Genomic DNA, 15193 nt, shown 5'->3' on the forward strand with positions numbered 1-15193 from the left:
ATTTCGCCAATAGGTGATATATTGAATCCAAATGTTTGTGAATGTTGAAGTGAGACATCCATCAGCGAATTAACAAGAGTCGACGTGTCTCTCGTATTTTTGAATATAGCTACACCTGCAGATGTAACCTCGAGCCGATTCTACCCGAATAATTATTGAAAATACCCGAATGAGCGTTACATCTTCGAGCGTGACGTCTCAGTCTCATTCAATACTCACAAAAAAAGTGCTGAGCGCGCCTAAAGAAGTTTTCACGTCAATAATTTTTTTTTAAATGGAGGCCCAATACCGGCGGAACACTACAAAACGGAGGGGGTGTGAAACATGAAAAAGGGAAATGTTTGAGCTTATCTTCCTTATCGGCTCTTGCCTCATGAAGGTGAGGCTTGAGGAGAGTATGGGGACCTAATGGGTTCTTCCTTGTATGATTACCATTTTTTTAATATTGAGGAGACGAAGAAACCCGGACCATCCTTCCGATCTTATTAAAGATTATTATTATAACGTTAATTTTAAAAAAAATTATATATATATATATATATATACATGAATATATAAATTGGATGTCCAAGAATTACCTACTAATGTGTATTATATAATTAATTTATATCGGAGTAGGGCAGGCAGAAGCCTGAATAGGTGTATTTTTTTAAATAAAAGTTTATATTCTAATATTTACCTGAAATAAATATATATAAATGTGCTCTCTGTTTAAAGGACGAGAATTTCAGGTTTAATATCTTGAGTGCCTAGAAACGGTCCTGAACAAGTTCGCTTAAAGTTGGGTGTCTTCAGGTTTTCTCGTTCCTTTTTCAAAAAGTACTACAAGAGGAACTGCATGACTAAACTAAAATTACTAAAAAAAGTGTATTGAGCATTGTATAATTTGGCTTTACGAATATAAACTTTTATTTAAAAAATATATCTATTCAAGCTTGTGCCTGCCCTCCTCCGAACCTAATTTGGTTTCGATTTGGCCCTCTTCTAAAACCTTTCTCTCGACCCTTGCTCTACTAGATAAACGTTTAAATAGAATTCGGTAAAAAAGGAATTTTTTATAGGCCCTTTCACGTCATCTCCTCATAAGCAGTTTGTAGTTAAACAGGAATTGCTGGACCGATTAGGAAAATGTGTAAAGCACGTTGTAGCGCCTGTCAGGTCCGTGTATCTTGTCAGACTCATATGTTGTCAGATGATAAAGATTGGTGTTGACGGAGTGGGCGGATCAGGTTTTTGCCGGCATATCGGTTGCCGTCCGATAATCGCGCGCTCTCCTTTTTCCTGGGCATAAGTGAAACCAGCCCCCGGGGTGAAAAAAAAAGCATTCGGAAGAAAAGCGGTGCCGACGCTTATCGAAGAAGATAAGAGATGGTCGCAGGTGACGGTCGTCGCGGTGGGGATCGTAGAACGGGGAAGGGGCGTCCGACGGCGAGGGCGAACCCTTCAGTCAAACCCCGTCGCTTGTCATGTGAATGTCTCCTTTCCGAGTGTGCCCGCATCCTCGTGAATTCCGAACCCCACGTCAATTAAAGGTTAGTCCTTGCGTTTTGACAGGAACACAATTTTAACGCACTTCGGGGCCTAACAACACTTCGGTGATCGTCTAAAAAACAATCAAAAATCTGTGAAAGTGATTTATAACCGTGTCAATTTTTTTTAGATATACCGAACACAAATACTTCACATCAACCAACACATACAATAAAAAACAATCCCTATTTTACTCAACCACCTTACTATTTCCACTTGATTTTTCCAGAAAAAGATTGTGTGGACGACTATGCAAAAAAATCTTACGATATAGTGTCGGTGAATGAAATACGAGTGAAAAAGTGTAAGAAAAAATGTATTCGATGTGTTCTGTGTCGCTGTCAAGAGTCGTTCCAGGATGGAAAACAAAAGGAAGACGATGCCGAGGGATTAACAGGCGGCGTCTTTTCTTAGTCCGGACAACCTGCCCCGCCCTGTTTACGTCTTATTATTCCGACTTTATTGCTCTGGTGACGAATAATAAAATCAATTAAAATAAATAAAAAAGACGGCCGGTTTTTGTAATGGCTAAAAATCCTTCTGCATCGCGTACATCAAGTATGACTACTGTGCTCACTTACATAGTAAATAAAATTGCATTTCTTTATTGTGAATTTTACAACGGCTTTACAAAATTCGATTAGTTGCGATTTTATTTTTGAACCGGTCAATAAAAGATCAAAGCGATTTTTCCGGCTAAGCCAAATTGTGCCGCAGTGGATGTAAATTGAGCAGTCGGAAGTTGAAGGATCGTCGCAACAAGTGGTCGAGTGACGTCCGTAGTTTGCCTCAAACCGATCCTTAAAATCGAACGTTCTTCTACTTCTAAATAAACAAATTTGACGTAATTTTTCCACGTGCCATTAATTCAAAACTTAAATCGAAACTTCACTAAAGCATTTTTTTATATACATTGCCAATTTTTATTTTATTTAGGGAAGAAAAATCAAATCAATCATAACATAATAGCTTAGAAATATGATTCTGTTTTTAATCTCAAATCGCTTTTTCAGGGGGTGTCAGCATAATCAATAATAACATAAATTAAATAAATAAGAGTGATTAAATTCTTCCATTTCCATTAATTACACATTATTTCCTCATTACATATTTGTCTAACATAATCTTTTTAAACGTGTTAGTAATTAAAATAGGTATAGGTTGGCAAAAAACAGAAAAATTCTTGAATTTATAAAAGACATAACTTAAGTGAAAATTAAATTGTCCAGCTTGTCATGATTTACTATTTATTATCATAGCATTTTCTGGCCAATTTTACAAATGTTTAAGCTTTAAAATCATCGCTATCAATAGAACAACATATAAATACTCTCTTTCATCTAATTATGTGGTGTGTTTATATAGTCAATAATTACATATAAGTGTAGTTAATTAAATCAATGAGGATAATTAAATTCCATTTAGGTTTTTAATTATACATTATTTTTTAATACATAGTTTTCTAAATTAATCAATTTAAGCGAGGAATTTCTAGAACGGCAGAGAAACCGAAAAATTCTTGAATTTATATCGGATATAGTAAAGACGAAGGTTAAATTGTTTAGCTTGACATACTGAAAATTTTATAAATAAATTAGTGATTAAATAAATGTAGACCAAATCGTTTTTATATTCTTTTTAATTTTAAAATGTTTAAACTGCAAAACCATCGATATGAATATGAATATTCTTCTTTAGACAATTATGTAGGGTGTCAACATAATCAATAATTGCATATAATTTTTGGTAATTAAATCAACGAGAGTAATAAAATCCTACCTGTTTATAATTATACAGTATTTTCTCATTATACATTTGTCTAAATTAGTCAATTTAAACGATTGGATCTTTCTAGGACGGTGAGGAAACCTGAAAGGAGGATCATTGAAGTCATATGTTGCATAGCATAAAGGAAAATTCTATTGTCTATCTTGATGTGCTGACAATTTTTCTAATTAAACAAATAAACAATAAACCAAGTATTTTGTTCTTTGCCAATTTTGATAGTATTATGTATTAATTATTGATATTATTATTGGATAACTTTCAAATCTTCGGTATCAATAAAACAGAATAAAATGTTTTTTCAGTTAGTTGGTGGACAGTGTAAAATAATAAATAATTGCATATGATAATAGTTTTTTCAAATCTAAATAGGAATAATTAAATTCCACCTAAGTTTCAATTACCTACTTTTTTATTACGCACACATTTGTCTAACAAGATACATTTAAAAAAATTAATATTACATTTAAAATACCAAGAATTCTATAAACAGTACCGAAAATTACGAAAATGGAAATTGAATTGTCTGTCTTGACATGCTATTAGATTATAATTCAGAAATTAAATTAACCTGTTAAAATCTTACTAATTAAATAAATAAAATTCGAATTTATTTACTGATAAATTTTGATCGTTAAGCCTATAAATCAATAAAGGTGAACAAATGTATTTAGTTATAACATCAACTGTCAATTCGTCAGTCAGTTCTTCTAAAGTCAACTTTTTTGCGACTGTCTATAATTTCTCTTGACATTCAGATAATGCAAAATTTGACCAAAAAAAGTTCTCAGGATGTAATTTGGGCGGGAAAAAAATAAAACAAAGAAAATTGAAAGAAAATACCAAATTGATACAATAACAGCTTTGGTAATAACCTGGAATGTTAAAATCTTAAAAGTTAATAAAAACATTTGAAAAACTAACAAACTTATGTTAAAAATGAACATAAATTCATAAGTGTACTTAACTAGATCTAGTATATTGCAAAAACATATAAAATAGTTAATGTTTAAAAATAATTCTTTGATCCACAACAAAATAACATAAGGCAGGTAAGGGTAGCAATACTTTTACAAGCAATATTTAAAAATTATCGTTTCAGTCTCTTTATAACGATACATATTTATAGCAGGAAGTCGTTTTTGTTTTTTTCTTTCGTGTTTTTTAAAAATCCTAACAAGTGGCCCAGTTCGTGTTTTGAATGTGCTCAGCGCCACGTCTTTTAAAAGTGACAAACGTGCTTTCAACGAAAACATTTCGGTAGCGTCTTCCTGGCCATTGTTTTACCGGAGGAGGCACTTTAATCGTTTACCCTGAGTGTAACACCCTCGGATTTTCCAAGAAAAGGCAGACGGTGTTTAATCATTTTCGAATAACGAGTGACAAAAAAAAAAACTTTATCAACAGTAATTTACAATACAAATCAAAAATGAACATGAGCCTAATGAGGTTATTGTAACACGTTTCAAAAATATGATACTAGCCTAGGTAAAACTGATTAATGATAACAATAGTAAATTATTACAATTAATTAAGGTTTTCAGTTGAGATAAAATTAGAGAGAGATATTAATTGGTCAAGCGTACCACGAAACTAGTGAATTTAATAGTAAATTATTTTTTGGTGGCACGTCTAGAAAGGAATTGCAAGTGTTCTTACGTCGAGAGAAATTTAGTTTTTCATAAATAATTTGATAATTCTATAAAGTAGTGTGTTGCTAGAATATGCTAAAATACGATTAACGATTAATAATTACGTATATGTACGCGAGCAACCCTTGACATTTATCTAAACAATCGACCTATTTTTTTTAAAAGAAATTTCAATTTTATATATATATATATATATATATATATATATATATATATATATACAAGAGAGAGAGAGAGAGAGAGAGAGAGAGAGAGAGAGAGAGAGAGAGAAAGAGAGAGTTCCACGTTCCACATATATATAGTGGGCGAACAATATAATATATGGAAGTGTTATGTCTTATCTGTAACAAGTTGAACACGTTGGAGAGTTCAAGAATTGAAGCGATGCCCAAACTTTAATTTATTCAAAGATAGATTTGTGCGGAAAACGTTGCCAAATGTAATTCACAGTTTAAATTCATTTATGAGTTTTGATTATCTTTGAATTATAATGTTCACTTAATTCACGGTTTAAAATTGGTTTTAAAAAAATCTCGGCATTTATGGAATTTGTATTGAGATCTAAGTGCCTTAATTTATACACAACAAAAGTTACATGCTAATTAAGAAAACATAAACACATAATTATTAATATAAATATATGGTAAAAGTGCGTACAAGTATTGAAGCCACATAACATGAAATAATAGTTGTATTATTTCATTTTATACTATATATATTTATCCTCGCTATCTCTCTTTCACTCTTTTTCTTTCTCGCTTTCACTTTCTTTCTAGGAAAATATAAAAATTTGTTTGAATATCTCTATCTTTCACTCATTCTCTCACACTATCTTTCTCGCTCTCTCTCTCTCTCTCACGCGCGCGCGCGCACACACACACACACACACACACACACACACACTCTATTCTCTCTCTTTATGAGTCTATTTACCTATAGATCTCTCTATCTATTCATCCATCAATCTATCTACCAATCCCTCTCTCCATCTTTTTCTTCCTCTTTCTCACTTTTATCAAAGATCAATTTATGTTTGAATATCACTCTCTCGCTCTCTTTCTCTCTCTTTCTTTCACTCTCTCTCTCTTTCTCTCTATCTCTCTCTCTTCTCCCTTCCTCACTCCTTCACTCCCTCTTCCTCCCTCCCTCTCTCTCTCACTCTCTCTCTCTCTTTTTCTCTCTCTTTCTTTCATTCTCTCTCTTCTCCCTTCCTCACTCCATCACTCACTCCCTCCCCCTCTCCCTTTCTCTCTATCTCTCTCTTCTCCCTTCCTCACTCTTTCGCTTCCTCTCTCTCTCTCTCTCATTATCTCTCTCTCATTCTCTCTCTCTCTTTATCTCTCTCTTTCTTTCATTCTCTCTTTTTTTCTCTCTCTCACATTATCTCTCTCTTTTTCTCTCTCTTTCTTTCATTCTCTCTCTCTCTCTCTCTCTCTCTCTCTCTCATTCGCTCTCACGCTCTATCTATCTACCTATCTAACTATCTATTTATCTCTTACTATACTACTCACGTTCTCTTTAAGCCTATTTTTAAAACCCATAGAAATCAGCCAAATTTTAATTATCCGAGAGGCGTTTTTACGAATATGTACTGTTAAAAATGTGAAATTTTTACCAATTTTATATTAAAGATATTAGGCACATGTTGTGTGAATAAAAACTAATGTATAAATATATGTTGTAAAAATTAAAAGCAACAAGATTTATGTAAAATGAAACATTTTAAACAAACCTACGTGATACTTTTTGTCGACCGTTCTTTTTTTCGTCATAAAACACTTGCAAATGGCCCATAAAGTAGTTATGTTTAGTTTTGAGTTGTTGTACTTCCTTTCTTCTCCCGTTGTGGAACGAGCACGCGATTGTCGACGAAACAATCGAACGTGATCGCGTGCGGTTTGTGGTACAGGTGTGTGTGCATCCGTGCAGCAAGTGGCCGCTTGAATTATTGAACACTATGGGCTAAATCGGACGGATTTAAGTTGTACAATCGGACTTTCGATTAATTCCGGTGTTTAAGTTCCGATAGAAAAAACAAATGTGGCATTGTGTATGTTTGTTTGCACATGCTCGCGCGCTGAATGAAGGTGTACTTAGTGCGATAAGCCCGAGTTAAATCTGAAAAGGCTGGTAAACAGTCTGGAGAGGAATTTGTTGAACATTTCTCACACCTCCTCCTCTCTTGTTCAGGCGAGGCCAAAATGTTTTTTCCGTTTTAATTTTGTACACTTTTCTTGTATTATCGGTCAATGTGAACGTAAAAAAATCAAAATTACGTTTGATAATGTATTCGATTTTAAAATTAGCAACAATCTTATCAAATTTAAATTAAATATCAATTACATTGCATTTTGAATCAATCCTTTTTAGTTTTTACTGTAATAAAGAGTTCACGGCGGCACACGAACCAATTTANATCTATATATATATATATATATATGTGGGTATATATATGTATATCGTAAAATGCGTACTACACATTTATACACATCACAACCCTACGCAAACATAGAAGTTTTCTCAATTCTTCCTCGGGTTAATTGGGGATGAGCCCTTCCATTCACGCTAATAAATTACATTCACATGCCACAATTCATTCACCCTACCTCAGGGTACTCGATATTCCTCGGGGTAATGCGGGATCAAGCCCCTCCATTTATGCTATAAATTACACTCACGTTACTCACAACACAGAGTATTCGATGAAAAAAAAAACTTTTTTTATGTTAATGATTTACATAAATTAAATAAACACAACACCCGATACAAAGAAGTCTGGTTACATTCACTCCCCCAGCGTACTCAATATTTTTCGGGATATACAATAATAGAAATGTTTTTATTGACATTAATCACCAATTTGTCGAGGCGCTGTAAGAAAAACAATGCACGCCTCTTTATAAGAACTCTGGTGCAATTTTCTTAATTGTCTAATTGAATGAAATTCCTTGGTAAGCACTGGAAAAACATAGTTCAAAATGTACTCCACTCAAGTGAAAGTTGTGAGTGTAAAGCATTGTTACGGGGTAATTTGGTCGTTACCCATTTTGGCCTGCCTCTCCTAACTGAGTAGGAGTGTCAGACTCGTTTTGGCATTTTCAGTTGGACCTTATTAAGTCTACAATCAAAATAAACCAATTGTCGCATGCTATACAAACATGTTGTGATGACATCATGCCATTACAACTGATATATTTTATTTAAATGGTTGATGCCACAATTTCCCATTCTCAGTAGCCCCAAGGGTCATTCCTCAATAGACTCCATCCAACGGGCGATTTGTTATATAGGGAAAACATGGGCGTGGCGAGTTAGAATTGATGAGCATTTAAGTAGAAGGTATTGTTTTCTTATGGGCGACAAAAAAACCCACCACCCTTTTTTAACACTTTTGGACCCGGGAATTTACAAAATTCCAACCGTTACAAAGTTTAAAAAATATTGATATATGAAAAAAATGAACAATATGAAACCTTATTCTTTGAAATAATATATTTACGATAACTTAAACTTTAAAATCGTCAAGAAACTGTAGATAACAACCATACAAAATTTTATTAAACTTGGTAAGGGGATCAGATAAAACAGTACCGAAAGAAGATAGAGATAGATAAAGTACGAAGCATTTAGTATATTAATAATTTGGAGCACATAGGTCTGGAAAGTAACGAAAAATCAGAGGAGGTAGCTAAGGCCGGGACGTCCCAAACTCCGGTCTTTATAATCGCGTTCTTACGCCCTGGCGCTAAAACTGCAACATAAAACATGATTAAAAGTAAGTGGCAGCGTTGGTGGTCCGGGTTGGCAGAGAACTTCTCACGTATCATGAGCACTGTCGATGGGAGGCCCTTGGAAGATCTGACTAGTAGAGGAAGCTTCATCCTTATTCAGTTAAGAATAGACCATGTGCTTAACACACTGACACTTACTTTTGGGCCTAAGCTCACTTATTTCCATTTGTCTGGCATGTAGAGGAAAAGTTGTTTGATGTGCTCCACTTATTCATTGGTTCCATATAAAGAGCGAGTTGGAATGCCATCATGAAAATTGTGCTTGGCCACGGGAGCGAGCATCTGGGTCCCCTGTTTCGCTTCTTGAAGGAAACAGGGTTGATTGATTTATATTAGAGATAGTTTTGTGTCCCTAGTCTGTGTTGAGAGTAAATGTATTTATTTGTGCGCAGTGTGAGAGGGCCGATGGCGGAAAATTGATTTCCATCGACCCTCAACTAGGTTAGTTACAGTCGGTGTAAAGGATAATGTCGAGAATTTAACACCCTGACTGAATGAATGGTATAAAAATAAGAAAGACTGTATTTAAAAGTGTGAATGGGAAACTGTCTACGTTGGGGGTTGAAATGACTTAGCTGTGATTCTTGAGGCCTGCCGGTAATTTATTGTCAGTTACAAATTACAATGGACTTGTGCGAAATGATCGGCTCAACCCTGTACAATTATATATATATGTGTGTGTGTGTGTGTGTGTGTGTGTGTGTGTGTGTGTGTGTGTGTGTGTGTGTGTGTGAGTGTGTGTGTGTGTGTGTGTGTAGATTTGACCGTTATAAATCAGTAATCAGTAAATCAGAATCAACCAAGTAAATGGATAATTTAATTTGTAAATAATTTAATTAACCAATTGAAATATTTATATTACATTTAAATTCAAAATCCAAAATTGTACTATGTACTACCGTTCTATACAATATGATCAAGGTTAATAAATAGTTATAATTTATTGGTTTGTTCACGCAACGTAAACTATGCATCCGGTTTAACATTTCTTTCCTTTTGTCATGGTCAGAGAGGCAGTGCATTATGATTTACTCAAGATCTTCCTTGGTATTGGAATAGTTGCATAAATTAGAACAACGTTGATTTATTCTGTGCAGGAATGTTCCACCCAACCTATGCTATGGATTCTGTTGATTATCGTACACACTTTTTATCAAACCACGGTTTGTTTCTTTTTCCTGCAATTCATATAATGTCCTACATTTAATTGTCTTAAAGAACAGTCTTTTTCGGGTGGATTGGCAGCTTTTCAACCATTTACAGTCGACTTTATATATAAGGTTCGAGTAAAGCATAAAACGAATAACAGTGATGTCTAAATGGCGCCGAATCGCCCGCTTTGAACCATTTGAAATAAAATCAAGAGAAGTTTCCAAAAATTCTTATTGTGTTCTGTTAAAAAGGAAAGACTACAGCGTGAGAAATTTGTCATAATGTATGCTTAAAAACGACAGAGGAGCCGCATTAGCATTCATTTTACACGTACTTTTTAACGGGTCGGCCTCATTAAAGTTTGGTCGAGTGTTTATTTCAAACAGGACCAGTGGGCAAAGAGAATTCAAATCCATAAAAATATAGTTATATAATAATAACTGTAAGTATAGTCTGTGGCTAAGCGGGATCTAACAAGAATGCTTTTTTAATGAAAAACCATACATTCTAGCTATCAAGTCATGCCATACACAATAAATAATAACTTATTTCAATTAATTATTATTTTTATGTAAGGTCTTGATTGAGATGAAAAAGTCAGTGTCAGGAGCGCGATTCGAACCCATGACCGTCGGCTAAATACGCCGCTTGAGTTATTGTGACTTCGATCACCAACTCCCCATCTCAACTTACAACCTTTCGAATTTTCCCTCTTTTTGTCATTTTTCAAATGTCGTATAATCAGGATTTGATTCAGCGACCTTTGAAGTGGCCACGGGGAAATGTTAGTGAAGCCGAAGGACGTGGGTTCGAATCCCGCTCATGACACTAACTTTTCATCTCAACCAAGACCTTACATAAAAAGAATAATTAATTGAAATAAGTAATTTGGTCAATTAGAACACTACACATAAATGGATTAATATAAATAATTACATTATTCCTTATTTACTAAGCACTGCTACAGTTTATTTGTTTTGAAATTAATGAAATTATTTAAATATACTCATTCAGTTACAAATAAAACTCAGCTGATTACTGATTTATATAAGCTCAAATCTGCATATGCATGTATGCACATACATGTACAAAGTTGAGCCTATCACTTCTCGTACTTAATTTTCAGTATAACACCTGCAGGCCTCGAGAATCACCCACCACGGGTGTTGACAGTCTGTCATTTCAGCTCCAAAAGCAATCAGTTCCCAAATCCAAATCTATTCACAATATTACTCACTCTTAAATAATATCTGTTTTACTTACATACCTGAACTAACTCTTAAATAATATTTTTTTTACTTACATACCTGAACTCACTCTTAAATATCTTTTTTACTTACATACCTGAGACTTACATGGGGGTCGGTGGAGTTCACAATTCATTCCGCAATCAGATGTCTCACACCACACTTTCACTCCAGTAAATAAATTCACGCTCAACACATGCTAGGAACACAAAACTGTCAATATTATGTACAAAATAAAAACCTTATTTCGTCCATAATTCGAGACAAAGGACCCAGATTCTCATATCGGGTGGCATTCCTACACGCTCACTATATGGAATCAAGGAATTGCACCATTCAACTAGGTAGACTAGAACAGGTCGAGCAACATTTCTATAAATTCCGGACGCATACGCTGTCTTGAAACTATTATCTTTCCACTTCTCTGCCAACTTAACATTTGTTAAGAGATGAAATTCAAAATGCAACAAAAAAATTATTTTCATTTTTGGCTAAAGTATCGAAAATCTTCTCCGTATACGTCTAATAGTTCATGCAGTTCGTTGTCGGTCATCAGCCTAGCTTCGCTGTTTTGGTCTATTAGACGTCCCAGCTTCTCGCTATCATCAGTCATGGGTCTGCGATGTCCTTCAACAAATTAATCGCTTAATATGTGACTGTGTCAATAGGTCAATACAACAAAGGTAGCCAGATTAAAATGTGTTATCGGTAACTTCTAAGGTAGTGTTCCGTCAGGCATATGAAATACACTGATTCTTTCTTTTTGTTAAAATTTTTTGTAAAAGTTATATTCTCGTCAAGCTTATAAAACCCAGATTGTTGTTAATCGTGTTCATTATGGCATTCTTATCTCCAACATAAAACAACCAGTGCCGATACTGTCCATCATATCAAACTTATGATTAGTAACTATTAATTATATTACATAGGCCAACCATTGAAGATACAGCGATGATATCCAGTTGAAGAAATTTAAGTTTAATCGAATTCGTTTTACACAACAACGGTTAAATAATACTCAATGAACAAATAAATAACCATAATTAGTAACTTTGATTTAATTAATCTTTACGTAAGGTATTGATTGAGATAAAAAAGTCTTTGTCACGAGCGGGATTCGAACCCACGACCTTCGTCTAAATACGCCGCTGATCTACCACTTGAGCTAACGTGACTTCGATCCACTCGGACACTAACTTCCCATGTCAACCCAACCTTTCGAATTTTCCCTCCTTTTTGCCATTTTTCAATTTTTATCTAAACCAATACCTTACATAAAGATTAATTAATTGAAAGATGTTATTTGACCGATCGGACCACGAAATCTAGTGGATTTAGTAATTGGTAACAAAAAAATCAGATAGAAAAAAACAGAAAAAGTAACCAATTTTTTTAAAAACAAACTACGTACAAAACTTGGCAATAAACAACAATTCGAAAACTACTTAGACGAAACCTCGACAGAATGTATAAATATATGGCCTTTCTTTTAGTTCTTAACCATTGATTCTTGTTTCGATGCTATTAATGATCTACAAAATTGACACTTTAATGCTTATATCTAGCCAATTGTTGGTTGACCGGATGGAAAGAATTTTAATTGAAAAAACAATGTAGGAGTGGCCACTGAAAACTAAAAAAAACACTCATAGAAATGCGTTCGTGACACAGACAGAGCGCACATTAGTGACATGGGAACAGCGTTTATTAGCCTTGCAGATGAGTTGGCCTAACGGAAGGCTGTGGCACATTTCCTTCCTCCCGACGTAAAATATTTCGTGCAAATTCAAAAGCTATTAAGCCCCTCGCGGGGCTTATTTCACGCGGGAAATTGCCCACCGAACGTGATGCGATCTCCAGGGAGGAAATAATACTCGTGGCCATTTACTTAGACATGATCGGAATATTTATTTCGCTAAATTGCTATTGCGCAATGCTAAGAACCACCGGCGATTGCATTACCGGCCTTTTAAAATTTTTTGAATAAGACAATGATGTAAAAGGCGCCTTTTTAAATATGCATTACAGCAGAGCCGTTTACCCCATCCCATATCTTAAGTACTACCAGATACATAGATAACAGCGTCTTAGAATCAAATTGCTAAAAAATCCTCAAAGCAGGTTTCATGGGTTCATCCATTCGTAAAGTAAAACAGCATATACATTTGACTTACGCATTGCAACTTAAGATCCAATCTGGTTAAATGTCAACTTACCATCACAAGCGTAAAAAGAGTATAAACTGCCCTGCCATCCTCTTTGTAAACATATGAGCTTACACTGCACGGAACCGTAACAAGTACTAAGCCTATTCATAAAAAATCCTCCTACAATATGCTCCTTTCAATGGTAAACATTCAGCCCATGCCAAATTAGCATCTTACCCAAAACCGTATGATCATCTCAATACACTACCATCTAATCGGAATTTGTTCGATCCCGTGATAATACCACTTCCGTCAGGACCTTTGCCACCTTTGTCAAAAGGTGCCGAATAGTTTGTGCACAATAATTTCAACTTACGTAAAATAATTAACAAATTTATTTTTATCGTTGACCAGATAACAATAACCTAAAAAATGTAATGTTCGGACTATATGGTGGGTGTGTCAGGAAAATGTAAAGTAATTCCTCCTATAGAGGCGAGCTTAGCGTCCAACTATCCGATGGGTCGAACCACTTTACAATACTTCTTTAAAACTTTTCTCAATTAAAAAGCTGTGGATTCAAATCCTTGATCGCTAGCGTGGTACGCCAAATTGGAAGGTGGGAAGGAGTTCGATCACACGAAGATCTAACTTTTCGGAAAGAGTGTAGTCGCCAACTTCTTAGAACAAAACTTAACAAACAAATCTGCCTAAAACTGAAAATATCGTCAATATAATTTCTCACTGTTTGCAGTAGAGCTCAGAGTTCATATACCATCCATCAGCACCATGTCAAATACCGTGAACTAAGTAGAACCTGGCATGCGTTGAAGGCGGTTTTTCAAGGACTTATCTTCACTTTTAAATTCATGGTCTAGGACGGCTTCATATTCAATTTAAATAATTGTATGTGTTGCTCTAAGAATTTATATATTTACTTTGTCCAATTTTATCTTAATATGACGATGATTTAGTGATCAACAACAAGCTTAGTTAGTGCTTTTTAATTACAGGTAAATATTACATAGAATTAACATAGATACCGTCCTTGGAAATCATTTATTTGATACAAACGATTGCGATACACCGTGCTGGTAACGACGACCAAATAGTAATGGTGATGATTTATATGTCATTGTGTATGCGTCAAATAAACGTAGAACTGGAAAATAACAGCCAATTCTTGTTTTCTTCGATAACTGCACAATAACAAAGCCTGTCTTCCTCTTGAAAGTAAAAGGTGGAGGGACCACAAAACGTGCATCTATAATGTGCTTACAAGGAAGGAGGGGATCGGCATGCGAAGTAGGAAGAGTCCTCAGTGAAAAGTCTATTTTTATCCCGTATAATTACTCCTGCTAATGCCGGGTAGAAGAGGGCGGAAGAATTGTCAATAAATCTTCCTCTCGATCGTCCTTCAGATCGTTAAGTTGGATCTGGATCAATGGATGGGCGGGCGGGTTACTCCCGTTGCAATCTAATCCGCTTAGCGGTCGGCGGGTGTGTAATTTAGACCCGGCTGTCCTCCGAACGTAAAATTGGCATTTTTCCGCCGGTGAATATGAAATGCTAGAACGGCAAAGGTTGAGTGGCTGAGGGATCGATAGGGATCGGACTGGAGAAAAGGTCGTGAGAAAAAGATCCACCCTTATGATACCCGCTGTCACCCTGTCTTAATGAGACCGGATTTACGGCGCTTCTTTCCACGATGATTGATTTTTTTATACGGACACACGCTCTAGAATAGATAGAGACAAATCATTCGAGAGTTTTTATTCGGTTTTTCCCCCGGTCTACTCTGCGACCAGGTCTTCGACGCCCAGAAGGTGCAACATAGACTACCACTATATCCAAAGAACATTAAAAAATAGTCTACATTTTCCACATAT

The 15193-nt window shown here is 35.1% G+C and overlaps 1 protein-coding gene across 1 annotated transcript in view; it reads left to right on the forward strand.

The window, feature by feature from the left end:
• Positions 1-1439: 1439 nt before the first annotated feature.
• LOC106672692 (Krueppel-like factor 6) overlaps positions 1440-15193 on the forward strand; it is a 245110-nt gene continuing 231356 nt past the window's right edge. Inside the window, exon 1 of the mRNA XM_024230627.1 lies at positions 1440-1532. The gene's annotated coding sequence lies outside the window, so the exon portion shown is untranslated. The remainder of the gene's footprint in view (positions 1533-15193) is intronic.

Source organism: Cimex lectularius, unplaced genomic scaffold (assembly GCF_000648675.2).
Source record: "Cimex lectularius strain Harlan isolate CLEC.00 unplaced genomic scaffold, Clec_2.1 scaffold61, whole genome shotgun sequence".
NCBI classification, from domain to species: Eukaryota; Metazoa; Arthropoda; class Insecta; order Hemiptera; family Cimicidae; genus Cimex; species Cimex lectularius.